This window comes from Tamandua tetradactyla, chromosome 4 (assembly GCF_023851605.1).
Source record: "Tamandua tetradactyla isolate mTamTet1 chromosome 4, mTamTet1.pri, whole genome shotgun sequence".
NCBI classification, from domain to species: Eukaryota; Metazoa; Chordata; class Mammalia; order Pilosa; family Myrmecophagidae; genus Tamandua; species Tamandua tetradactyla.
In genome coordinates, this window is record NC_135330.1 from 191,832,035 (window position 1) to 191,858,315 (window position 26,281).

The following is a 26,281-nucleotide window of genomic DNA, read 5'->3' on the forward strand; positions in this document are numbered from 1 at the left end:
CTTCTGGGACTCCAGTACACACATATTAGGACCATTCAGTATTGTTCCACAGATCTTAGGCACTTTCATTGTTTTGTTTTCCATTTTTTTCTCTCTTTAACCCACTGAACTTTCTTTTGCTATGTTTAGTTTGCTGTTAAGGTCAATGAATGAGTTCTTTATTTTTGAAATTGTAACTTTTGTTTCTGGCAACTCTGTTTGGGTTAGTTCAGTTATATTCTGTTGCAATTCTTCATCTGCTCACCTTTTCCACTACGTCCTTTAGAGAATTTGTCATAGTATGTCTGCTGGTTCTGATGCTAGGTCGTATATATGTCTACCTGTATGGGCTGTTCCTTCTCTTTTTAGTTTACGGTCCAAGTTCTCCTCCTCAGGTCTCAAAATTTTAAAAAATTTTATACCAGACATTGAGTGTAAAAGAACAGTAAAGACAAGATAATATCTATCCCAAATAAGGCCTGCGCATCTGTCAGGCTGTGAAAGTGGGGCATTACTGAGTCACTGGAGCTGAGCTGAGTCTGAGCTTTGTAGCAGCATTAATTATAGTGAGTTCACTATTAACTCCAAATGCGTGCAGGACTGGGACATTGTTTTCAGCTGGGACTCGACTCTGAGTGCCGATAAGACCTCGGTGGTCTCTCTCTGCTTTACAGCCGGGCTGCCCCAGCTCTGGGCAGTAGAAGCTCTCTCTCCTTTACATGTCAGCTGCTAGGTTTTGAACACTAGTGAGTTCTCTTTGCCCTTCCAGCCCCTAGCTGTCTTCTGCTCAGGAGATCTCTCTCTTCCCCGCTCTTCTATAGAGGGATTTCTCTCAGCTCTCCTGCCTTCCTCCTGGCCTTGGGAACGCTGCTGTGCGCTCGGGGATGTCCACATGGAGCTGACGTTTGGCCTCTTGGCCGTCCTGGCCCTTCCCTACGTACAAGGCCTGTGGTAACTGGTAAGGGTTGATGGGGAAGAATTGGCAGGCACCTGTCATATCAGCTCAGGTGTAGCCATTAAATGTTGGCTCCCAGTTCAGCTGGTATCTTCTTACCCTTTTCTATGGCAGATACTTACTCTTCCTGTGACTCTGCCAAGGATGAAAGCAGCTATGATCTCCTCTCCAAGGAAGGGCTTGCCACAATCTGATGTTTAGGGCATTTAGGTTTCTTTGTCTTCTGAGCTTTCTGATGGCTTAAAAAAACATAAATTTGTTGTTTTTACATGCTTCATAAGTTTATTCTGTCTTAAAGCTGCATAATATTCCATCGTATGTATATACCACAGTTTGTTTAGCCACTCGTCTGTTGATGGACATTTTGGCTGTTTCCATCTCTTTGCAATTGTAAATAACGCTGCTGTAAACATTGGTGTGCAAATGTCCATTTGTGTCTTTGCCCTTAAGTCCTTTGAGTAGATTCCCAGCAATGGTATTGCTGGGTCTTATGGCAATTCTATATTCAGCTTTTTGAGGAACCGTCAAACTGCCTTCCACAGTGGTTGCACCGTTTGACATTCCCACCAACAGTGGATAAGTGTGCCTCTTTCTCCGCATCCTCTCCAGCACTTGTCATTTTCTGTTTTGTTGATAATGGCCATTCTGGTGGGTGTGAGATGATATCTCATTGTGGTTTTGATTTGCATTTCTCTAATGGCCAGGGACATTGAGCATCTCTTCATGTGCCTTTTGGCCATTTGTATTTCCTCTTCTGAGAGGTGTCTGTTCAAGTCTTTTTCCCATTTTGTAATTGGGTTGGCTGTCTTTTTGTTGTTGAGTTGGACAATCTCTTTATAAATTCTGGATACTAGACCTTTATCTGATATGTCATTTCCAAATATTGTCTCCCATTGTGTAGGCTGTCTTTCTGCTTTCTTGATGAAGTTCTTTGATGCACAAAAGTGCTTAATTTTGAGGGCTCCCATTTATTTATTTTCTTCTTCAGTGCTCTTGCTTTAGATTTAAGGTCCATAAAACCGCCTCCAATTGTAAGTTTCATAAGATATCTGCCTACATTTTCCTCTAACTGTTTTATGGTCTTAGACCTAATGTTTAGATCTTTGATCCATTTTGAGTTAACTTTTGTATAAGGTGTGAGATACGGGTCTTCTTTCATTCTTTTGCATATGGATATCCAGTTCTCTAGGCACCATTTATTGAAGAGACTGTTCTGTCCCAGGTGAGTTGGCTTGACTGCCTTATCAAAGATCAAATGTCCATAGATGAGAGGGTCTATATCTGAGCACTCTATTCGATTCCATTGGTCGATATATCTATCTTTATGCCAATACCATGCTGTTTTGACTACTGTGGCTTCATAATATGCCTTAAAGTCAGGCAGCGTGAGACCTCCAGCTTCATTTTTTTTCCTCAAGATGTTTTTAGCAATTTGGGGTACCCTGCCTTTCCAGATAAATTTGCTTATTGGTTTTTCTATTTCTGAAAAATAAGTTGTTGGGATTTTGATTGGTATTGCATTGAATCTGTAAATCAATTTAGGTAGGATTGACATCTTAACTATATTTAGTCTTCCAATCCATGAACACGGTATGCCCTTCCATCTATTTAGGTCTTCTGGGATTTCTTTTAACAGTTTTTTGTAGTTTTCTTTATATAGGTTTTTTGTCTCTTTAGTTAAATTTATTCCTAGGTATTTTATTCTTTTAGTTGCAATTGTAAATGAGATTCGTTTCTTGATTTCCCCCTCAGCTTGTTCATTACTAGTGTATAGACATGCTACAGATTTTTGAATGTTGATCTTGTAACCTGCTACTTTGCTGTACTCATTTATTAGCTCTAGTCGTTTTGCTGTGGATTTTTCTGGGTTTTCCACGTATAGTATCATATCGTCTGCAAACAGTGATAGTTTTACTTCTTCCTTTCCAATTTTGATGCCTTGTATTTCTTTTTCTTGTCTAATTGCTCTGGCTAGAACCTCCAACACAATGTTGAATAATAGTGGTGATAGTGGACATCCTTGTCTTGTCCCTGATCTTAGGGGGAAAGTTTTCAATTTTTCCTCATTGAGGATGATATTAGCTGTGGGTTTTTCATATATTCCCTCTATCATTTTAAGGAAGTTCCCTTGTATTCCTATCTTTTGAAGTGTTTTCAACAGGAAAGGATGTTGAATCTTGTCAAATGCCTTCTCTGCATCAATTGAGATGATCATGTGATTTTTCTGCTTTGATTTGTTGATATGGTGTATTACATTAATTGATTTTCTTATGTTGAACCATCCTTGCATACCTGGGATGAATCCTACTTGGTCATGATGTATAATTCTTTTAATGTGTTGCTGTATTCGATTTGCTAGAATTTTATTGAGGATTTTTGCATCTATATTCATTAGAGAGATTGGTCTGTAGTTTTCTTTTTTTGTAATATCTTTGCCTGGTTTTGGTATGAGGGTGATGTTGGCTTCATAGAATGAATTAGGTAGTTTTGCCTGCACTTCGATTTTTTTGAAGAGTTTGAGGAGAGTTGGTACTAATTCTTTCTGGAATGTTTGATAGAATTCACATGTGAAGCCGTCTGGTCCTGGACTTTTCTTTTTAGGAAGTTTTTGAATTACTAATTCAATTTCTTCACTTGTGATTGGTTTGTTGAGGTCATCTATTTCTTCTTGAGTCAAAGTTGGTTGTTCATGTCTTTCCAGGAACCCGTCCATTTCATCTAAATTGTTGTATTTATTAGCGTAAAGTTGTTCATAGTATCCTGTTATTACCTCCTTTATTTCTGTGAGGTCAGTAGTTATGTCTCCTCTTCCATTTCTGATCTTATTTATTTGCATCCTCTCTCTTCTTCTTTTTGTCAATCTTGCTAAGGGCCCATCAATCTTATTGATTTTCTCATAGAACCAACTTCTGGTCTTACTGATTTTCTCTATTGTTTTCATGTTTTCAATTTCATTTATTTCTGCTCTAATCTTTGTTATTTCTTTCCTTTTGCTTGCTTTTGAATTGGTTTGCTGTTCTTTCTCCAGTTCTTCCAAGTGGACAGTTAATTCCTGAATTTTTGCCTTTTCTTCTTTTCTGATATAGGCATTTAGGGCAATAAATTTACCTCTTAGCACTGCCTTTGCTGCGTCCCATAGGTTTTGATATGTTGTGTTTTCATTTTCATTCGCCTCGAGGTATTTACTAATTTCTCTTGCAATTTCTTCTTTGACCCACTCGTTGTTTAAGAGTGTGTTGTTGAGCCTCCACGTATTTGTGAATTTTCTGGCACTCCGCCTATTATTGATTTCCAACTTCATTCCTTTATGATCCGAGAAAGTGTTGTGTATGATTTCAATCTTTTTAAATTTGTTAAGACTTGCTTTGTGACCCAGCATATGGTCTACCTTTGAGAATGATCCATGAGCACTTGAGAAAAAGGTGTATCCTGCTGTTGTGGGATGTAATGTCCTATAAATGTCTGTTAAGTCTAGCTCATTTATAGTAATATTCAGATTCTCTATTTCTTTATTGATCCTCTGTCTAGATGTTCTGTCCATTGATGAGAGTGGTGAATTGAAGTCTCCAACTATTATGGTATATGTGTCTATTTCCCTTTTCAGTGTTTGCAGTGTATTCCTCACGTATTTAGGGGCATTCTGGTTCGGTGCGTAAATATTTATGATTGTTATGTCTTGTTGTTTAATTGTTCCTTTTATTAGTATATAGTGTCCTTCTTTGTGTCTTTTAACTGTTTTACATTTGAAGTCTAATTTGTTGGATATTAGTATAGCTACTCCTGCTCTTTTCTGGTTGTTATTTGCATGAAATATCTTTTCCCAACCTTTCACTTTCAACCTATGTTTATCTTTGGGTCTAAGATGTGTTTCCTGTAGACAGCATATAGAAGGATCCTGTTTTTTAATCCATTCTGCCAGTCTATGTCTTTTGATTGGGGGATTCAGTCCATTAACATTTAGTGTTATTACTGTTTGAATAATATTTTCCTCTTCCATTTTGTCTTTTGTATTATGTACATCATATCTGATTTTCCTTCTTTCTACACTCTTCTCCATACCTCTCTCTTCTGTCTTTTCGTATCTGACTCTAGTGCTCCCTTTAGTATTTCTTGCAGAGCTGGTCTCTTGGTCACAAATTCTCTCAGTGACTTTTTGTCTGAGAATGTTTTAATTTCTCCCTCATTTTTGAAGGACAATTTTGCTAGATATAGGAGTCTTGGTTGGCAGTTTTTCTCTTTTAGTAACTTAAATATATCATCCCACTGTCTTCTAGCTTCCATGGTTTCTGCTGAGAAATCTACACATAGTCTTATTGGGTTTCCCTTGTATGTGATGGATTGTTTTTCTCTTGCTGCTTTCAAGATCCTCTCTTTCTCTTTGACCTCTGACATTCTAACTAGTAAGTGTCTTGGAGAACGCCTATTTGGGTCTAATCTCTTTGGGGTGCGCTGCAGTTTTTGGATCTGTAATTTTAGGTCTTTCATAAGAGTTGGGAAATTTTCAGTGATAATTTCTTCCATTAGTTTTTCTCCTCCTTTCCCCTTCTCTTCTCCTTCTGGGACACCCACAACACGTATATTTGTGCGTTTCATATTGTCCTTGAGTTCCCTGATCCCCTGTTCAAATTTTTCCATTCTTTTCCCTATAGTGTCTGTTTCTTTTTGGAATTCAGATGTTCCATCCTCCAAATCACTAATTCTATCTTCTGTCTCTTTAAATGTATCATTGTAGGTATCCATTGTTTTTTCCATCTTTTCTACTTTATCCTTCACTTCCATAAGTTCTGTGATTTGTTTTTTCAGATTTTCTATTTCTTCTTTTTGTTCAGCCCATGTCTTCTTCATGTCCACCCTCAATTTATCAATTTCATTTTTGAAGAGGTTTTCCATTTCTGTTCGTATATTCAGCATTAGTTGTCTCAGCTCCTGCATCTCATTTGAACTATTGGCTTGTTTCTTTGACTGGGCCATATTTTCAATTTTCTGAGCGTGATCCGGTATCTTCTGCTGGCGTCTGGGCATTTAGTCAGATTTCCCTGGGTGTGAGACCCAGCAGGCCGAAAGATTTTTCTGTGAAATCTCTGGGTTCTGTTTTTCTTATCCTGCCCAGTAGGTGGCGCTCGTGGCACTCGTTTGTCTGCGGGTCCCACCAGTAAAAGGTGCTGTGGGTCCTTTAACATTGGAAAACTCTCGCCGTGGGGGAGGTTCGCCAGCCGAAGCGGCTTGGAAGAGTGACAGCTGGCCCGGGAATCCGAACGCGGGGAGGGTTGCCGGCCACCGCAGTGCGGGAGAGCGCCCGTCCGAATCTCCTAGCCGGCCCGGGGTGCCAAGCATGGAGGGAGGGCACCAGCTGCCGCGACCCGGGGGAGTGCACCGTTCCCATCCGGACCGGGAAGCCACGTGTTTGGAAGGGACCCCGGTCACCATTCTCTGCGGCCTGGGGATCTGCGATCCAATTCTCCCAGTTGGTCCGGGGGGCTGCGCATTGGGGGGGGGGGGGGTGCCAGCCGCCGCCGCTTGAGGGGACTGCCTGTCCAATTCTCCCAGCTGGCCCGGGAAGGAGGAAGGGAGGGAATCCGGCCGCTTGCCTCCCCGGCCCGCGGAAGCCCGCGCCCCTCGGCAATCTCAACGGAGTGGGTTCTCCCAGCCAGTCAGCCGTTCCAGAATGGGGTACGCTGTCTTTTTGATCTCTGTCGTGGCTCCGGGAGCTGTTCTGTATCGTTTCTACTCCCCTAGTAGCTGATCTGGAGGAGGAGCTAAGACCCGTGCGTCTTACTAAGCCACCATCTTCTCCGGAAGTCCCTACATTTGTTGTTTTATAGTTTTATCTAATTTTTCTCATTGTTGGGGGGAATTTGCTTCATTATTTTTTTCCTCCAGTACAAATATATTAGCATTTTATTAGTGTAACGTTGCTGATAACTATATTAATTTGTTTAATTTGGTCCTTTAAGCAGTCCCTCCAAAACTTTTTGGTTTTGTACTTCATTAGAAAAATGAACACAACCCCCCAATATGTGAATATATTAGAAAGTATAGACATATACTAGTTTATTGAAATGTTTTTACATTTTAAAGCATGTTAAAATTTAAGCATTATACAATCAATACAATAAAAAACACTAAGAATATATTTTACTCTAATATTGCATCATTCATGATAATGGACATAAATATTCTAATTCGTTGTCTTGATTTTGAAGACCTTTTACAAAATTAATTTCTTGTAAACCCATTTAGATTGTGATTTTCTTTAATCCTTTAGCTGACAAAGGGTTTATACTTAGAAAAGTGTTAGCTTTGCCATTTTCTTATTAGCTTATTCTTGTATCACCAATATTATCTTTAAAAAAATTTTTTTTGGTGATGCCATAGGTAACACACAGTGTCCCATTGTAACCATTTTTAAGCATGCAATTCAGTGGCCTAAATTCCATTCACACTAATGTTCTGCCATCACCACCATCCCTTATAAAGCATCATCTTCAGTCCTTTTGTTTTTTTTTTCCCATTTTGCGAGACTTGTTTCCTAATGACCGGTCCCCGTGGTTTGTAACTCCACCAGCCTGGCCCTTGCAGAGTGTGCTGTGCAGTGCGCTCCTTGCTGTGTGCTGTGGACTGGGACCTCTGGCTTCCCTGCAGGGTCAGGTGGTGGGTGCCTGGTGCGATGAGGCAGCTGGCCTGTTATCCGTGAGGGCTACAGTATCTTTTATATGTGAAGCATGAGTGAAACATCCTTGCCTTCCTTTCTCCCAGCCCGTGTCCCTCCCCTCCCCGTGGGTGCCAGCACCTAGGAAACCATTGTCCTAGAGAACTAGAGACAGTTCTTCCTGCTGATGTACTATGGAAACAATGCCTCCCATTCTCTGAGATTCCATTGCTTTTGTTTAAGTGGCTCTCATTGGCCCCGTTAGAGTGGCCATTCCTGGGGGCGCCTGGTGGTGGTGATCCATGCACAGCATGGCCTGCTCTGAGTTTAGCAGAGCGGAGGACGCTGCCTTCATAATCCTGGTGCTCTGTGAAATGTTATAGTTTTTGAGAATCACCTTCAATAGTGCAATGGGCAGTAAGGTGAGTAGAATGGGTGCCTGGTAGATTTCCATTTCTGGAGTTGACTTTGCAGTGAAGTTATTACTAATTTCAAAAGACCGAAGGAAGCACTATAGTTAAGTCACAGTCTCTGGAAACAGATATGTGGGTTTCAATCCCAGCTCCATTGCGTACTGTGTGACGTTAGGTGCGACACTTACCTCCTCTGTGTCCTGGTCTCGTCTGTTAATGGGGGTGGGAACAGCGGGCGCCACAGGGAGAGCAGCCACCCCACCCACGCGTGTCTGCCTGGCGCTGCGACTCACCCACGGTGGCTCCGTGGCTTCCTTTCCCAGCGACCGCCTCAGGGCAGGCACGATCCTGGGTAGCATTTCAGCCCAGCAGCGGACTAAGGACACAAACCCAGGCTCTAGAAGGAGTTTAATGAGAAATCTGGAGACGTCCCCCCGAGCCATGGCGGGCTTTCTTTAGCAGAGGCCACAGCCCGCAGGTCCTCCTCCCCGTTGGGGTCCCAGCCGGGGATGGCGAGGCGTCCTGCTCTCCTTCCCCCTCCCCTCGGGACGCCCCCCGCCCCAGGGCGCAGTCCTCAGTTTCTCCCGCCAGAGCCTCCTCTGTGGCAAAGTAGAGAAGAAGGATATGTGTGATTATCTCGGGATGACCATGCTTGTATATAGATAGGGAGTCCGATGATGTGTTGAAACTGCAGGATTTTGTTAGCTTAATTATGATGCATTTTCAGTATTCCTAGGTATAATAACTCATTTGGTTTCAAATGGATTTTTTAAATTGCTGACCACTTTTTGTCTTAAAAAGATTTAAGGGGTCACTAATTTGACGCATTGAGATGGCTAAAAAATGGTACTTAATCTTTAAGCATTCCTAATACATGGAGAGTGATACAATTGTTCGGTTGTTTAAGCTTGCTGAAAGTGTGTCTTGATTTCAGGTCTGACTGACCCTGTTGGTAGGTCTGTTGCCACTTCGATGCCCTCAGTTTACCTTTTTTGTGGAATTCTCCAGTTATTTACTCATTATCCCCCTGCTTAAAGCTTCCATGGAGATGAGGTCTGCCTTGGGGAAAGTGGGCTGCTCTAGAGGTGGAGAGAAGAATGCTTTCACTGCACCTCCAGGAGCATGGAGAGAATAGAAGCAGCACGGGGATCTCCATAGCTTTAAGATCTAGTTGACCTTCAGGGTTAAGGGAGTCAGCTTGCATTTTATGCAGAATTCAGGCTACTGACTTTAAAAGTAAAAGCAGTGTTTATTAGGTAAACCCTAGGACTTCAAATGTCACAACATCTGCTTTTTGGAACGTCCACATTTCTCTGCCCCTTCAGGGAAGAAATTGGTCATCACCTCTTCCACATGTAAAAATCTCAGGGGTCCTGGGTCAGGGACACCCAGCACATGTGCCACCTCCCACAGCACTGACTTTGTCATTTGAAGATAAGTCAGTGCTTCCACCATAACCTCCGGGAAAATTAGAAAGTGGTTATATCATTTGCATGCATACATAATGTGATGGCGTCAGCACTTTCTCTCTGCAAATAGCCGTCTAAGTAAAGCTGCCAGCTTGTGACGTTTTGGCTGTTCTGCCTTCTTGTGACAACAGAATGCATGTCTTGCATTTAGTAGTAGAGGAATGGAGTCGCTTCCGTCTCTTAAATGCTGCTGCCACCTTTCTATGCTTTTTGCATGTAGGAGCTCATCAGCCCTCATTTTTGCCCTGTAGGAGGAGAGGGTTGTCAGTTTATTTTACAGATGAGGAGATGGAGACCAGATAGTCCCAACTCTCCCAGTGTCTGGGGCTTGTGGTTGTAGATGTGGCTTGGAACTCAGGCCTCTGCCACCCAAACCTCTGTTGTGTTCCCATTTACCATGCAGCTGCTAGTACTCAGAAAACCATGTTTCCTGCAAGATTATTTGGACAGCACTATTAAATAATGATTATTACTTAATAGGAGACTGAATTTAGTGCTAGAAATATTTTCTATAGTAAGCAGTTAATTCTAGGTGACTGAAATTTCATTTCTCGATGGTGGTCGGTTGTTTCCTGGTTTTGGCTTGTCTCGAGCTCTCCTGCATGTGGTATCCCTGCAGTGTGAGGTGAGCCGTTCGGTTTCCTGATTGCTTTAGATGTAGTGTACATTAGGGTTTGCAGCAGGCTCGGGAGCATCGACTGTGGACATGTAAAATGCTCCTGCAGTGCTTGTCATTCTTGTCTGAGCACATGGGGGACCCTGTGGGTGGAAGTTTATGGGCCCATTTATTCTAGTGGCCACTGCTATACTTCATTCTCAGGGAGGAAAAATGACCTAAGTTACTTGAATTGCACATGAAATCTTTGTGTCAGGTTTAGTATTACATTGCTAGTTTTGAGATATATTTTGCATCTGGAATATGTAAAAATTATCATGGTAGTGAAAAAAAAACCTCTCTGCAATGCATTTACATCTGCTATTCCAGTGGATAATGTACCGATTTTTAAGGTATTTTGTTCCCTTATGTAATCATTTTCTATGTCCAAATTTACAGTTCAGCATACTTAATAAAACTAAATGGTAATCCTAATTTGGTTATGCTCTGATCCATTGGTATCCAGCCGGATTCTGATTGTGTGGTATTTTAGCCCAGGGTATGTTTGAAGAGAAAAGACAAGAGGGTCGTGGGAGGTGAGAGTAACTGCCTCTAGCACCTCCAGAAATAGTCATGGAGATGCAGAGCACCAGGTGTGAGTGGAAGGTGGTAAAGAAGGCAGTATCTGTCCCTTGGCATAGCTCCCCGTGTTGGGGCCTGGTGGCCCCCTAGGTGGCTATTAGATGTCAATGTGAAGACAGAATCACGAGTGCCAAGGTGAGGCCAGAAATTACAGGTAAGGCATCCTGGCACCTGAACAGAAATGAGGTAGACATTAGGAAACAAGGCAGGTGAAATCAAGGAAGTAAAAACACAGCTAGCTGGGGGATAAAGGTGAGCAACAGGTGATCAAGGACCTGGGCAGACCCCAGGGCTCGGTCTAGGGGGAGAAAGGCAGCGATCCACCACCCAGTGAAAATGGAGAGCAGGTTAACCACGGTTGAGAAAGGCTCTTCTGTGCTTACCTAGGGCAGCTGGTGAGGAGATGCTGACCTGGTATAACCTAGGGAGCTGGGCTGAAGCTGTGGATTGGATGCTGAAGTTCGGGAAAGAGGGACATTCGTCTACCAGCTGACTCTGGACAGGTGGCATTGTAAGAGGGACAGGCACACCTTGGAGATATTGCGGGTTCAGTTTCAGACTACGCGATAAAGTGAAATCCATGAATTTTGGGGTTTCCCAATGCACATAAAAGTCATATAGCCTTTTAAGTGTGCAGTAGCATTATGTTTAAAAAAGTAATGTACATACATGAATAAATGTGACACAGACATGAGGTGGGCACTTGCTGTTGGAAAAAAACAGTGCCAGTAGATCTGCTTAAGGCAGGGTTGCCACAGACCTTCAATTTGTAAAAAACGCAGCAAAGTGTAGTAGGATGAGGTATGCCTGTCATTTAATGTACGCCTATTATGTCATGATATTATCCTAGACCTTAAGAATTAAAGAAATACAAGGTATGGTGCTTGCCGTCAAGAGCTTCTGTTCAAGTTGAGCAGACAGAGCTTATGCACCAGAAGCTAAGCAACGTGGGAAGTAGCATGTTGGGTGTCACATGTTGGAAGGAAAGGGTGATTGAACTGGAGTGGGGTGGTCCAGAAAACACAATGTAGACATAGAGGGGGTCATAGAAGACACTGAGTTTAAAACAAAATGAGAGACGTAAGGTGAGAAGGCTGTAGGTTGAGTGCCTCTCGCACCTTGACTTGCTGTGTAATTTGGGTGAGTAATTTCATCTCTTTGAGCCTACTCCCTAATTTGTAAGATCATTAGAGCAATTCCTACCCGGTCTGTGTCAGGGTTGTTGTTGTGATGAAACATGGTGATTTATGTGAAGCCCTTTGTAAATTGCACAGTGGTTTCACAGGTAGGTTGTTATTAATATTTGCCATTTGCGGTTGTGGACCTGTTGGATAACAGCTTTGTTTTGGTTCATTCATCATATGTAAATGAGATTGTATTCTTGCAATCAGATTGTATTCTTGCATTTCGTGAAGGCTGTGATTAGTGAAAAGGGAAGGAGCCAAGAGTCTGTTTTTAAGTAAGGTTAGTTCATGCCTGAGATTTCACTTATGCATGTATGAATGCACAATTAGTATTGGACATTAATTTTTAACTTGTATCTGTTTAACCTTTTTTCTTTAAAAAAAGAGGAAAGGTATTTGATGAGTAAGTTGCTGAGCTGTGAAAAGAAATGAGAGTCCATTTAGGAGCAAAATTATATGGCATTTCTCCTTCTACATTCGAAAACCGAAGTATTTTTAGCATCTCTTTGAATCAGTGATGAATTCCAGTTATGGATTCAGTAATTAAAGCAGAGTAAAATAGAAAGTAGTTAAGGCAAGAAAAGAACTTTTACTTAGGCTGGATGTATTTCAAGGTTCAAACTGTTATTTTCAAGGGCCTTGGTAGAATCACATGGTTGGAGATCTTTGTGGAATCATGGAATACAGGAAAAGGGCCAGAAGACTGTGGGAAGGACAAGTTGTCCCCCTTTTTTAAAAACAGGAAAGTTTTTAAAAGACCCTGGGATTCCTGATTCTGGATTCTTTAACCCATAAGCTTCTTCCTGGAAATGCATTGTGATTTCTTTTTTTAAACCCAGGCATTCAAGAAAATCCGCTTATCTGACAGATGTTTTTTGAGTATTGTGCCAGGTGCTAGGAATTAAAAACAGAAAAGAAAAGAAAAAAAATTGGCAGCATAGAAAGAGTAGAGTGTCAGAAGCCAGAGGCTGGCAGGGTGGCTGTGAGGTTCAGGCACTCACCTGGGAAGGTGCCCACTACACAGCCTGAGTCACCTGCTGGCAGAACCGTCATCTAGTTAGGTGATCCTTGTCCCTGGAAAACCAATTTTATTTCCTACACATTTCTGATCATTTTCGACTTGTAAGTTCTTTGATGTCTAGCAGTTCAGTACTCTTTGTTGTGAGAAGGAATGACTAAGCAAATTTAAAAATTAAACTAAACCTGGATTGCTTAAAACAACTCATTTTTAGGTATTCTTGTGCTCGTTTATATGTTGATTATCTGTTTTTTTCTGGACCAAACCCTGATTGAGATGTTTGTCTTAGTTTCCCAGGCTGCTATGACAGACACCTCACAACAGGTTGACGTAAGCAAGGGGGTTTCTTGACCCAGTTTCGAGGCTAGAAGAAGTCCCCAAATTGAGGCATCTCGAAGTTACGGTTTCCCCCCAGTTCTGGTGCTGGCTGCCAGTGCTCCTTAGGGGTACTTGGCTTGTATCTCTGCCACACATCCCGTGGCAGTGTCTTCTCCTTTCTCTTTTGGGCTCCATTGACTTTCAGCTTCTGGCTCCTCTCCATGGCCTTCTCTGATCACGGCTGAATTTCTTCTGTTTATAAAGGACCACAGGAATCCAGACTAAGGCTCAGCCTCGTTCAGTAGGGCCGCACCCTAATTAAAATCACATCTTCAAGAGATCCTAACTACAGTAGGCTCACATCCTATTAAGACGAATAACATGGCTTTGTGGGGGTCCTTAATCCAGTTTACTGCAGGGTTGCTCTGACCTGTCTGTGCAAAGTCCTGGCAGTACAGAGATGTATCGGAGGCTCTCCCATCTCCAGGGGGTTGCAGTGTCATAAAAGTGTGTTAGTAATAATTGGCACTCTTTATGGTTTGTCATGCAGAGGCCAGGTTCTTCCCAGGAATTGGTTTAATTCTTATAATCTCATCTTCATAGTTAGGGAAATTTAAGTTTAGGTCAGAGGCCTTCGGTCTTCCAGTGTACAAGCAGTGAGGCCAGGTCTGGGCTCCTGTCTGAGCCGAGCCCACTGGGATGCAGTGTTCTGTGCTTACGGCGCTGCCGAAGATCTGTGCTGGTTTGAAAGTATTATGTACTCCAGAAAAGCTGCATTTTAATCCTAATTCAGTTCTGAGTGGGCAGCCATTTCTTTTAATCCTGATTCAATATCGTGGGGTGGAAACTTTTGATTAGATTGTGTCCACAAAGATGTGACTTGTAAATTCTGGGTGTGACCTTTTGATTAGATGGAAATGTGACTCCACCCATTTCAGGTGGGTCTTGATTAGTTTACTGAAGTCCTTTAAAACAGGAAACATTTTGGAGAGAACTTAGAAAAGAGATACAGATGTTTGGAGATGCTTGGAGCCCAGCAGATGTCACCATGAGATGTTAAGCAAGCCAGAACCTGCAGTGAGCCAAAGGAAGCCAAGAGATGGAAGCCAGCCCTGGAGAAGCAAAGTGAGGAACCCCCACAGGGACAGAGGCTAAAAGCAACAGAGCTCAGGAGCAAGGGACCAGCAGATGCGAAAAGGGACCAGCAGAGGAGAAAGGGACCTTTCCCAGCTGAAAGAGGTTTTCCTGACCCATCTGCCTTTCTTGAATTAAGGTATCTTTAGATGGATGCCTTAGTTTGGACAGTTTCATAGGCTTAGAACTGTAAACTTGCAACTTATTAAATTCCCTTTTTGAAAGCCATTCCATTTCTGGTATTTTGCATTCTGGCAGCCTGCAAACTAACACAAGGACCCCAGCTCTGTGAGGGGAGTTAGGCTATGTCTTGCAGTAGAATTGACTGCTGAGCTCTGTCACATAGGAGCTAGTCAGAAAGGGGGTATCTGGCAGATGCTGGAGGGGTGAAGTGAGCATGTGGTTACAGCATTGAGGAGGAGTACTGGGAGGGTCGCTGAAAAGGTGGCCTCTTCCTGGGAACCTGGACTTGGCTGCACCAAGTATGGGTGGAATGTCGAGGATGGCAGGAAAGCCAGGCGTCGTGCTGGGAGACCAGCTCTCCTAATGGAAGAGGCGACCCTATTGGGGATGGGTGCTCACTTTGGTGGCGGCTGAGGTTTAGAGTTGTGAGTGCCCTGTGTCCTAAAGAACAGTCTGGAGAGTATCTAGGTAGGGCAGGAGGGCCTGGGACCAATTAGCCCTCCCTTCAGATACTTGGAAGCTTGGAAAATGGAAAGGATCTGGTAGATTCTGTTTGGTTTTAGTGGGCAGAGCAGAGAGTCCTGGTTGGAAGTTAAAAGGATGAATGTAACGTCAACTGAATATACAGAAAGACCTCCTTTCACATAGTGTTCCTCCATGAGTGGGGTAAAAGCTCAGGAATTCCCTCTCGTTGAACAGTATTCCAGCAGAAGCTCACGGGGTTAGTAGTGAGAGACAGCTCAGCTGCCTTCCAGCTCTTCCAGGTGACAACTCAGGTATTTGGGAATCTTAGGGTTTTTTAGCCTCTTTGGAGACAGGCAGGCTCTAAACACATACTATATTTCAGGAGCTGCCTCTCCATCGGGGAACTTTTCTTAATGAGAAAATATTTAGATGGCAATACATTTATCTTTGTGTTAACTTTGCATGCTCTGTGCATCTCAAAGAGCAGTAATCAATCTCTTGGTGTTACTTTGTTCCACATGCAGATTTTAAATCTTCCCTTGTTTACTGCAGCTGGAACTCATCTCTTCTCCCATAGCACTGTGTCTGGCTCTCTCTTGCCACTTAGCACTTCCTAACTTGTGGTGGGCGTGTTTTTGCATTTAGCGTCACTTTGTCTTTGTCTGATTCATGTTTATATTCTCGAGGCACAGTAGGAGGCTAGTTAATGTCTGAATGAACTAATGAGGTTGATGTGGACCCAGATCTGTATCTGGACTGTTAGATTCTCTGTCCAGGGACTTTTAGCTCCAAGGCATGGGCCAGTCACAGACCCCTGTGAAGTCACGGATTGTGCTTTCTTCATCTGTACCAGGCAGTTCTTACTCATTACCTGGAGGAGGGAAGAAATGTTTTCTGTCTCCTGTATTTAGGTTACTGATCAGTAATTTTTGAATGAATAAATTATTCAAACTGGGAGAATTTTTTTTCAGTGTATTCTTATAGTACAATTAGTGTTTTTATTACTAAAATTAATTATTAAAATGAAAGTGTGTCTAGCTGAGATAGATTTTCAGTGAATGTCTGCTCACATTATTTTTGTTTAGCTTAGAGCATTATGCTTTCTGCTGCTTGTGTTTTATTTATTTGTGTATGTCTCTTCTTCCCCACCAACTGAAGCTTTCCGAAGGCAAGGCCCTTGGCTTATTTCTTCATGTGGTTTTTGCTTCACCTTCTACGTCAGCAGCTCACTTAGGTATTGAATTGAATGAAGGGACTAACTGTGTTCCTAGTGATTCTGATTTATACGAGGTAGGACTCTACTAGTGATGGGGAATTGAAGCTTAGGGTATTAAAACTCTGATAACCGACGTGAGTGACAAAAGAGAGAAACACAAAGATGGCTGTTTATTTTGTTGTTAGACACATGATTCTTGCTAAAAATGTTAATATTTGACATTCCTATGACATCTGTTTCTCTGAAGCTAGAAGTGGAAACGTGTTCTAAAGAGCCTAATAATCTTGCAAATAGAACTTTATTTGTGAATGGTGAGGACCATTGGTGACATGATCTCATAGATGAATGTGGAAAGAGAAATTCAGACTTGGAGCCTGGTTAAGGATGTAGCCCTGAAAAGTGAGGTGGGGAAATGCGTATCACCTGCATCACGTGTGCCTGTTGTATTAGGCCAGCTTCTGATTTCTGGAAAGCTGGAATTTGGAGGCTTAAGAGAGATGGCAAGGACCAAAATAGTAAAACAATCCTAATACAATCAGATTAGGATAATATTAGCAGATTAATGAGTCATTTAGACACAACCTGTTCTCAGGTGTCACAGAATTATTTATTTTATATTGACTTTGGATGTCTTGGATAACTAAGATTAAAGGGCTTATTACTAGGAAAAACTTTATTTTTATTGACCTTTTAAAATGCCCTATGGAAAAAAATTAGATATTTCATGAAAAACAATTCAGTCATTTCTCTCATTGAAGGAATGTTTACAATATAAATTGAACTGCTTAGATGGTGAATGGTCTGTAATATTGGAAATTTCCTCAACTCAAGTTTTTATTGAAAAGCTGTCTGTTCCCCACTCCTGTTTGAAGGGTGGGGTGAGGTGGGTAAAAGGCTGTTTTACCAGGTGGTAATTTATCCTAGCTTGGTTATCTTTGATCTGATTATTCCTTAAATTGTGACTTACTATGATTTCATGATGTTGTCTTTTTTTTTTTCCAATGACACAAGGAATTTTAACTTATTAGAATTATTTGAAGAATTAGACTGAGATCTGGAGGCAGTATGAATATGTTTTGATGTTACCACATTAAGGGCATTGTTTGGAATTAAAGCAAGCAAGGATTATTTCCTGGCTGCTAGGACAAATGCCATACATGGATTGGCTTAAATTGCAAATTTATTGGATCATGGTTATGAGGCTAGGAAAAATCTAATCTTGAAGAGTCAGCAAGATGATACATTCTCAGCAGAGACTGGCATTCTGGGCTTCTTGGCATTCCTTGATCCTTGACTTTCTGTCACCTGGCTGTGCACATGGCGACGTCTTCTCCTTTCTTTCCTGGCTTCCGTTGACTTCTCACTTCTTCCTGTGGCTTCTCTCTCCATGTCCAGTTTCCTTTGCTTATAAGGACTTCAGTCCTATTGGATTAAGTCTACTGTCATTCTGTTTGAACATGCCTAAGCTAATAGCCTGCCTTCTATGGGGCATATGATTCAGACCCCAACAGACGGGTGCATCTTTGGTGGGATTTTACCTGGGGGGTGGGAGAGGATCCTTAAAGCGCACTTGGTTTGTTCCTCTGTTCACTGATTTGTTCAACAAATATTTGAGTATCTGTATGCTTTTCATCTTAGTATTCTTTTCTCAGAGTCTGCCAATAATACCTTCAAACCAGTATCTCAAGCCTGAAACCTTGGCGCTGCACTGTCCAAAGCAGAAGTTAATTGCTGTACGTTGCTATTTCAATGAACACAAAGTAAAATGAAATAAAATGAAAATCTCAATTCTTCAGTTATTTTAGCCACATGTTTAAGTACCCAATAGCCCCTGGCTGGAGGCCACCACACTGGGCATTTCTTTCCCTGCAGAGTCCAGCTGACAGCGCTGCCTTGGAGGGTCCCTTGACTCAGTCTCTGAGACACAGCTCAGCTGCATCTTCCAGATGTCTTAGTTTAGGTCTTCATCATCTGTCATCTCAGTTAAGGCCCAGATGTTCCTGGTTGTGTGAAGCCTTCCCTGCGGTTCCCTGTCCTTCTGCCTGTGCCTTGCCTTCCCCTCCTGAGCCTCGAGTACCTTCAGTGGAATGGCTTGTTTATCTGACTTTTCTTCTGGTGGACTGAGATGTTCCTGGGGTTCAGGATTGGGCTTTGGTCCTTCTAGGATGGGGACATACACAGTACCATGCACAGAGTAACAATGAGGATGCATTTATTGGACAGTGAGATTGATGGGCTGGCGAGGAGGCTGTGTTAGGTTGCATTCTGAGGGTTAGAGCTGGTTTGGATAGTGTGAGTTAAGACAGTCCAGGCAGAAGGAGCTTTAGGGACACAAGTCTAGAAGTGGAAAGTCACAAGGCAGGAGCACCCCAAGACTTTGTGTCGCCAGGGAGAATTATCAGCACCACTCAGAACTTAACCATGGGACATAAACTGAATTCAGATTACAGTGTTGCATATAAACCGGCTTCCTTATAGATGCTACTGTCATACCTCTTAATAGTGTGCCATGTTTCACACTTAATGCCTGCAAAGGAGCTAAAGATTCACTTTCTACTATAAAAGTTGACCACACACACAGAACTTCACAAAGTCTATTATTTCTTTAGGATTGTAATGGGTTCTTATATTTGTGTTGAAAATGCTAGGAGCTCAGTGGGAAAGAAAAATACAAGTGTATATGTCCAACCCCAAAATGTGTAGTCTAACATGGTTCTTAAGAACAGAAAACTTCTCCTGACCTTGCCTCTTCCTAACTGGTGTGATCCTGGGAAAGTCACCTTAAGAACTTCAATTTCTTCATTTTTAAAATAGCTATATGGCCTACCTTGTGAGAATTAAACATTCATCAGATGATAGCTGATAACAAAAATAATAGTTCCTAGCCTGTGACAGACATGGGAAAATTCATAATTGTGTATCTTGAAGGATTCCTAAACATAAATGGTCATCCAGAAAACGCATTATGATATCAGAGACCTTCCTTGCCCATATCCATCATTAATTAGACATTATCATCTCTACAGTGAAGTGTGTAGTGCTGGTTACTTTTAAAGCCATGGAAGTAGGCTAGAAGTTAGATTTGGCCTGCATCATCTAAATCTCAGGGATAAGTTTCTATATTTGGAGAGAAGGAGCCAGTTACTGAAGAAAAACTCACTCTTTCTTTTCCTCTATGCAATCAACAGCTGCTCCCAAGGAAGGGAGAAAATTGTGTCCTGCTTTCCATTTTAAATAAGCAAAATAGCAGGACATGTATAAATTAGAGAATCATTGGATGATTCTTTTGGTTTTTTCCCCATACTTTAAAAGGATGGTGGCAGCCTTAGCTGTGTAGTTACTCACAAACCTGCCTACATGTAATATACTGCATGTTATCCAGAAGGGTCTTTTTAGTCAACTGGAAGTTGCTTTTCATCCATACTGAAAATGGCAGAAATCTTTCCATTTGAATTAAAATAAACAAGGTTTTTATCATAGACAGGAAAAAATATATATTTTCTAAAATTATAAATTAAAAATGTTAACAAGGGCACATTTCTGTAGGTTTTCTTTCTCAGTTCTTTTTCTGTATCCTTCTTCTCTGCAGCCTTTTATCTGGAAAGGTCTTTTATCTTCACCCTGTTCATTAAGGGCCACAGAGCAGAAACAGACTTGGTAGCCTATGGTCACCTGTGGGTATCTGTTGCAGAGACTGGTTAAGTCAGTGGACATTTTTAGGAGCTTAACTTATCCGTGAACATAGTTCTTTTAGTGGTTATATATCCTCAAATAAAAGCACGTGGCAAAACACAAATGTTCAATTGAACAAATGTTTATTGAGTATTTACTATGGTAAGAAGTTTTTCTGAGGGGTGGAGGGTTTATAAAGAAATAACTAAAGGCTTTGATACATACAGTCTAATGGGAGAAGGTGATGCTTCTACGTTGTATTTTAATAGTACATAATGTTGAGGGAGTAAACGAAGTGCAGAGGAAGATATCCGTTATTTCTCACAGAATCAGATCTTCAAAAATAGAATGCATTCCCATCTGCTTAAGATAACTAGAGGAGGACTTCTTGATTAGGAAATGAACTAAATATTATTCAGGACACTTCTCTTGCTTATGTTCTTCAAGGACACCTTGTGTTCACTTTCATATCCTTAAATCTGTCCTATAATTGCATAAATGGCACAATAGAAGTATTCATTTTTCCAGTGCTGTATTTACTGTATGAAGCTGCTCTCCTCCGCCCATTGGCAGACGCACTTTACTTAGTTGGGGTGCTTCTCTTTCATTTGGACAATTGCACTCTCCTAACTGGAATCCTTGCTTTCACTTGCCATGTCCTGAAAGTTATATTCTAAGCAATTTTCAGACTCACGTATCTTAAATAAAAATCTGGTCATGTCTTGCTTTGGACCTTATAATGGTTCCTGTGGCTATCAGGATGAGGGCCAACATCTTTGACCTGATGTAGAAAGCCCTCTGTGATCCTGCTTCGGGTATCCAGCCCAGTCCACCGGGTTCTGGGTTCGCCTTTCCATGCCTTGGCTCGTACGGGTACTGGCTGCCTTTCCCACGCTTCACTCCTCCCTGCCTGTCTCACTTAGCCCTGTAACAAATAACATGAACCAACTGGCTTAAATGGCAGCAACTTAGTGCCTCACCTTTGGAGGATGGTGGTCCAGAATCAAGGAGCTGACAGCATCGTCCCCTCTCTGAAGTCTCTAGCGTTCTGGCGGTGGCCGGCTGTGGTCTGTAGCTTGGTCTCTGCCTCTGTCACATGGCTGTCTGTCTCCTCCCAACTGCATCCAGATTCCTCTGGTTATATGAATTCCATCCGGGCTGGACTGAGCCCACCCTGATTCCGTGTGACCTCCTTTTAACTGACATCCAGGGATCAGGGATAAGCACTGGAACGTGTCTTTGTGGGGCACGATTCAGTCCATACCCCATCTTTCCTTGATGTCCCCACTTCTCGATGGCCACGTCTTCTGTTAAAATTATCTGCATGCATCAGCCACTCTCGTAAGACTGTGAGTTCTCTCAGGAGCTGACATTTTCTTACTGACTTTTGTGTCTTCAGAGTTTAAAGAGGGACTGACTTATACAAGGTTCTTGGTAAATTTTTGCTAAGTGAATGAATGCTTATTCACTGAATTTTTCTTGTTTCTCTGTTTGGATGAACTATATGTATTTGCACCTTATAGCTCCAGTATCTTGCTAAACATCTGTTACCAGATTGTGTTACCTTGCCTTAGTATCATCTACCCTGGAAACAATGTATAGAGTCAGTTCAGCAAGTTCACAACCTTTTTCTTTGCCTATTTTATCCCTATATGTACTTATTTAAAAATTTAAAAAAAAAAGACGATCACAAGGATTTTATTGAATTAGAATATTGTGGGAAAAATTAATACAAATGCTCTTTTCTAGTATAGGTCTTGTGTGAATGGCTAGTAATATTCAATTCATTTTGTAGATGTGTCACCATTGAATAAGTGAACAGAGTTGTTCACTTGAATATGCCTATAATACACTGTTTTGTTTTTCTACCCTTTGACTATTATTTACTGTGATCCCGTGATGTTGATTTCAGGGCTTATTGTAGATGGGAAGTTGGCATTATATAAGAATTCACGTACTATATTAGCTCCTTGCTTACACTAATTAAAAAAAAGAACTAGTGGGCGGGCCACGGTGGCTCAGCAGGCAAGAATGCTCGCCTGTCATGCCAGAGGACCCGGGTTCGATTCCCAGTGCCTGCCCATGTTAAAAAAAAAAAAGTGGTAAAAAAAAAAAAAGAACTAGTTTTGGGATTAGCACTACCATGATGAAATGGTTGAAATGTGGAATTTAAATTTAGACTTTCTTGAGGACTTGAATGCATTTTGCTTACCATACTTAATTTTTTTTTTCTTTTTAGCTTTAATTATGATAGCTGTTACTACAGATATCTGAGCCAAAGCAGTGATGCTAACTGAGGGAAATTTCTGCAACTCAAAAGTCAGCGATTATATGGTAAGTATGCCTTTATCACTTAAAGGTATTTAATTTCTATAATGTTATAATTTTGAATTTGAATTTTAAATAGAATAGTAGAAGCCTACATATATACATATTAACAGCAGATAATATTTTAGAGCTGTAGCTCCTAATCAATAATTCAAGACTTTGCATTAATCACTTTGTATTAATTTCTTTTGCGTGAATTCATTTATGGTTTATTAAACTGAAATCTCATTTCTCCCCCTATGTTTTTGCCCAATTGCTGTTTCATAACAGTTCCTTGTTATCTGAATCTTCCTAATAATGAGTGAGTGTGAGAAGTCAAAATGATAAATCTCATACTTAGGTGGTTTTATAAGTTACTCTGAATTCAGGTGGTGGTGATTTCAACATTGGTTGAAATGAGATTTTGAATTATTTGTGGATTTAAATGATCTATATTGTTCTATCCTTGAGGGATAATTGAAAAGTTAAGAGACATGGGAGACTAGTAGAACAAGTTATTCCTTTGAGCTTCACTTTCTTTGTGCAAAATGCTCTTTCTTACGTATTTTATAATGTTGTACAAATCAGGTGGGAAGAGGTATGTGGGATTGTCCTCTTTTTTATCTTCTTTTCTTATTTAATTTTTTTGGCAGGGAGGAGAAATAGCAAAAGTCTTTTAGTTTTGAGATGATATGGAGGGAGAACATAATGCAGAGGAAAGGACAGTGTACCAAAGGTTGGAAGACTTGATCTTTATTTTGACCTTGGGTATATCGTACATTAATTTACTCTAGGAAACTGGATTTTCATACCTTAATTTTACAAGTAATTTTTGAGAGGAGTAAATCTGTTCTGTGACCACAATGGAATTAAGCTAGGAATCACTATCACATATTTGGAAAAACTCCAAATATTTGGAAATTAAATACCACATTCTAAAAAATCCATGGGTCAAAAAGGAAAAAGAGAAATTAGAAACTATTTAGAATTGAACGAAAATGAAAACACAGTATATAAAAATTTATGGTATGCACCTAAGGGGGAATTTATAGTGTGAAATACTTATGGTAGGAAACAAAGGTTTTGAAACAATAATCCATACTTTCACCCTAAGAAATAAGATAAAGAAGAGCAACCAGTACAAACAGAGGACTGTATAATAAGGATATGAGTAGAAATCAATGAAATTGGAAACAGAAAAACAATAGGAAAAAAATCAGTAAAATCCCAAACTGGTTTTTTTTAATAAGATCAGTGAAATTGATAAACTTATGGTTAGAGTAATTAGGAAAAAAAAAAAAGAGGAAATGAAATTCTTAATACCAGAAAAAGAAAGGGGCCATGCTCTATAGATATCCTACAGATATTTAAAGGACAATAAAAGCAGTATGATAAATCACTTTATGTCAATACATTTGATAACTTAGATACATGAACAAATTCCATGAAAGCCACAAAGTATCAAACCTCACTCAAGAAGAAATGGACAACCTGAATAACTCTTATCTATTAAGGAAATTGAATTTGCAGGAAAAAACCCTCCTATGAGGAAGACTCCCAAGCCCAGATGGACTCATTGGAGAATTTTACCAATCTATTAAAGAAGAAATAATACCCATTCTACAAAACTCTTTCAGAAAATAGAAGGGAGGGAACACTAATTTATTTTATGAGGCTTATATTACCAGGCAAAAATATTACTTAGCAGAATGTTAGCAAATTGAATCCAGTGTGTGTAGAAAGGACACTATACCATGCGAAATGCCGTTTATCCTAGGAATGCAGGGTGGGTCAGTACTTGAAAACTAGCTTAATTTGCAGTGTCAGCAGACGAAAACAACAGGATAAAAATAAACCCATTCATCTCAATAGATGCAGGAGACATTTAACAGAATTTATCATCTATTCGTGATAAAGACTCAGAAAAATAGGAATAGATGGAAAACATTCAGAAAAGTAGGAATGGAAGGGAGCACCCCAGCTTGATAATAGGTATCAATGAAAAAAAACCACAGCTAATATAATTATTGGTGAAAGGCTGCTTTCCCCTAATATCAGAAACAAGACAGGGTTGATCAGTCTCGCCATTCCTGTTTTAAAATGTTCTGAAGGTTCTAGCCAGTGCAGTACGACGAGAAAAAGAACTAAAAGGATGTGTAGATAGGGAATGAAGTCCGTGACATTCACAGCAAAGGACCGTGAGAATACAGGTTTTAGACTTTTCCTCTGTGATACTGGGCACATGGGAATAAATGTTGAATGTCAGTAGGCCGTGTCTATTACGGTTCGGTTTTTGTGGTTATGGTCTGAAAATAATAAAAGCAGGAGAACATTTATATCACTTGTAGTTTTTGAGTCAGTAGGCCATATCTATTACGCTTTGGTTTTTGTGGTTATGATCTGAAAATAATAAAAGCAGGACAACATTCATATCACTTGTAGTTTTTTTCCTTATATTTTATTCACATTTATTTTTCGCTTTTAGTATGCTTACAGAAAACACACTAAAGCAAGAGTTTAATAGCAATTTTTGTAGGCAAAGCTTCATTCCATCTCTAAGTCAAATTGGTCATGGCTTCTTCAGTATTTACAAAACGTGATAGACAAGAAGCGGCACAAAACCATTGAGTCTGAAGCCCCCCCCCCCCCTTTATTCTCAAAGACTGGAAAAGGAAGCATTGTTTGGTATAATAAAAACATACCACAGGGCGGTACAACAGTGGCTCAATGGCAGAATTCTCCCCTGCCATGCTAGAGACCCGGGTTCGATTCCTGGAGTCTGCCCATGCTAGAAAAAACAAAAAACAAAAAAACCATACCACAGTGTAAACAATAACCAGTCCACTTATCACAGCTTGGTTAAGTTTAAAATTTGTGTTTAAAAGGTCCAAGATGACTGTAGTTTTACAAAAATGGGCAGGGTGGAAAGTTGTAAGCTTCGTGTGTTTCTGGATGTCAAGATACGTTTTTATACATTAGAGTTGAAAACACCCTGCTGGTAATACATAATTATACTTTATTAAGGTCATAAATCAGCAATAAGCACTATAGCCTATACAGCTTATAGTTCTACTTAATCACTGACTGGTACAGCTAAGATGAGATAAGTGAAAAGTTCCTGTGATCTAAATGAACTCCTAAAACTATGATTTTTTTTTAAATCTGAGTATCGCGTTTTTATTTTTGTTTCTTCCTCTTTCCTTCAAAGCTCAAACTCTGAGTCTCAGGTGTCACACAGATGACCAAAGTTTCAGGAGTGACCAGGTTGTCCCCAAAGAGCTCAGCGTCTCAGAATTTAGAAATAATAAGTAAAACTCAGGAATAGATGTGACTACTGTAAGAGCTTACAATCTAGGAATAGGCTTTCTTGAACATTCTGTACTCCTTCATCATCAATTGCCCAGTCTCTGCCCATGTTCTATTGCCTGATAACCTAAGCTCTCGAATTCAGTTCTCAGAGTTTGCACATTATAGTTCGTCCACATTAGTGAAGACTTAAAATGTTTGTCGTTTTGTTTCTGGCTTATTTCACTCAACATGATGTCCATAAACTTCATTCACCTAATTGCATGCCTCACAAGTTATTCCTTCTTGCAGCCTCTCAGTATTCCCTTGTGTGTGCACACCACAGTTCACTCTTCCCCATTCATCAGTCCACGTACCCTTAGGCCACCTCCATCCACTGCAAATTGCAAATGCTGCCACCATAGAGAGCAGTGTGCAAATGTCCATTCGTGTCCCTGCTTTCAGTTCTTCCAAGTATATACCTAATAACGGAGTTGCAGGATCGTATGGCAACCCTAGACTTAGCCTCCTCTGGAACCACCACACTGCCCTCAAAAGGGGCTGCATCACTCTACTTCCCTGCCAACAGTGAATAGGTATAGCTCTCTCTCCACATTTTCTCTAGTATTTGTATCTTTCTGCTTATTTTCATTTTTATTTTTTTAACTTTTTTTTTGTATAGTTTAACATATATATAAAGCAAAGAAAGAAAAAAGCAATAGTTTGCAAAGCACTCTTCAACAAGTAGTTACAGGATGGATCCCAGAGTTTGTCATGGGCTACCATCATCTCAGATT

The 26,281-nt window shown here is 40.7% G+C and overlaps 1 protein-coding gene across 4 annotated transcripts in view; it reads left to right on the plus strand.

Annotated features, from left to right (window-relative positions):
- WASF3 (WASP family member 3) overlaps positions 1-26,281 on the plus strand; it is a 160,450-nt gene that overhangs the window by 52,021 nt on the left and 82,148 nt on the right. For 2 of the 4 annotated variants that reach the window (XM_077158896.1, XM_077158899.1), the window contains exons 1-2: positions 7,777-8,005; positions 22,132-22,226. The gene's annotated coding sequence lies outside the window, so the exon portion shown is untranslated. Of the gene's footprint in view, positions 1-7,775; positions 8,006-11,089; positions 11,214-22,131; positions 22,227-26,281 lie in introns of those variants that run through there. The other 2 variants (XM_077158898.1, XM_077158897.1) reach the window with 2 other exon arrangements.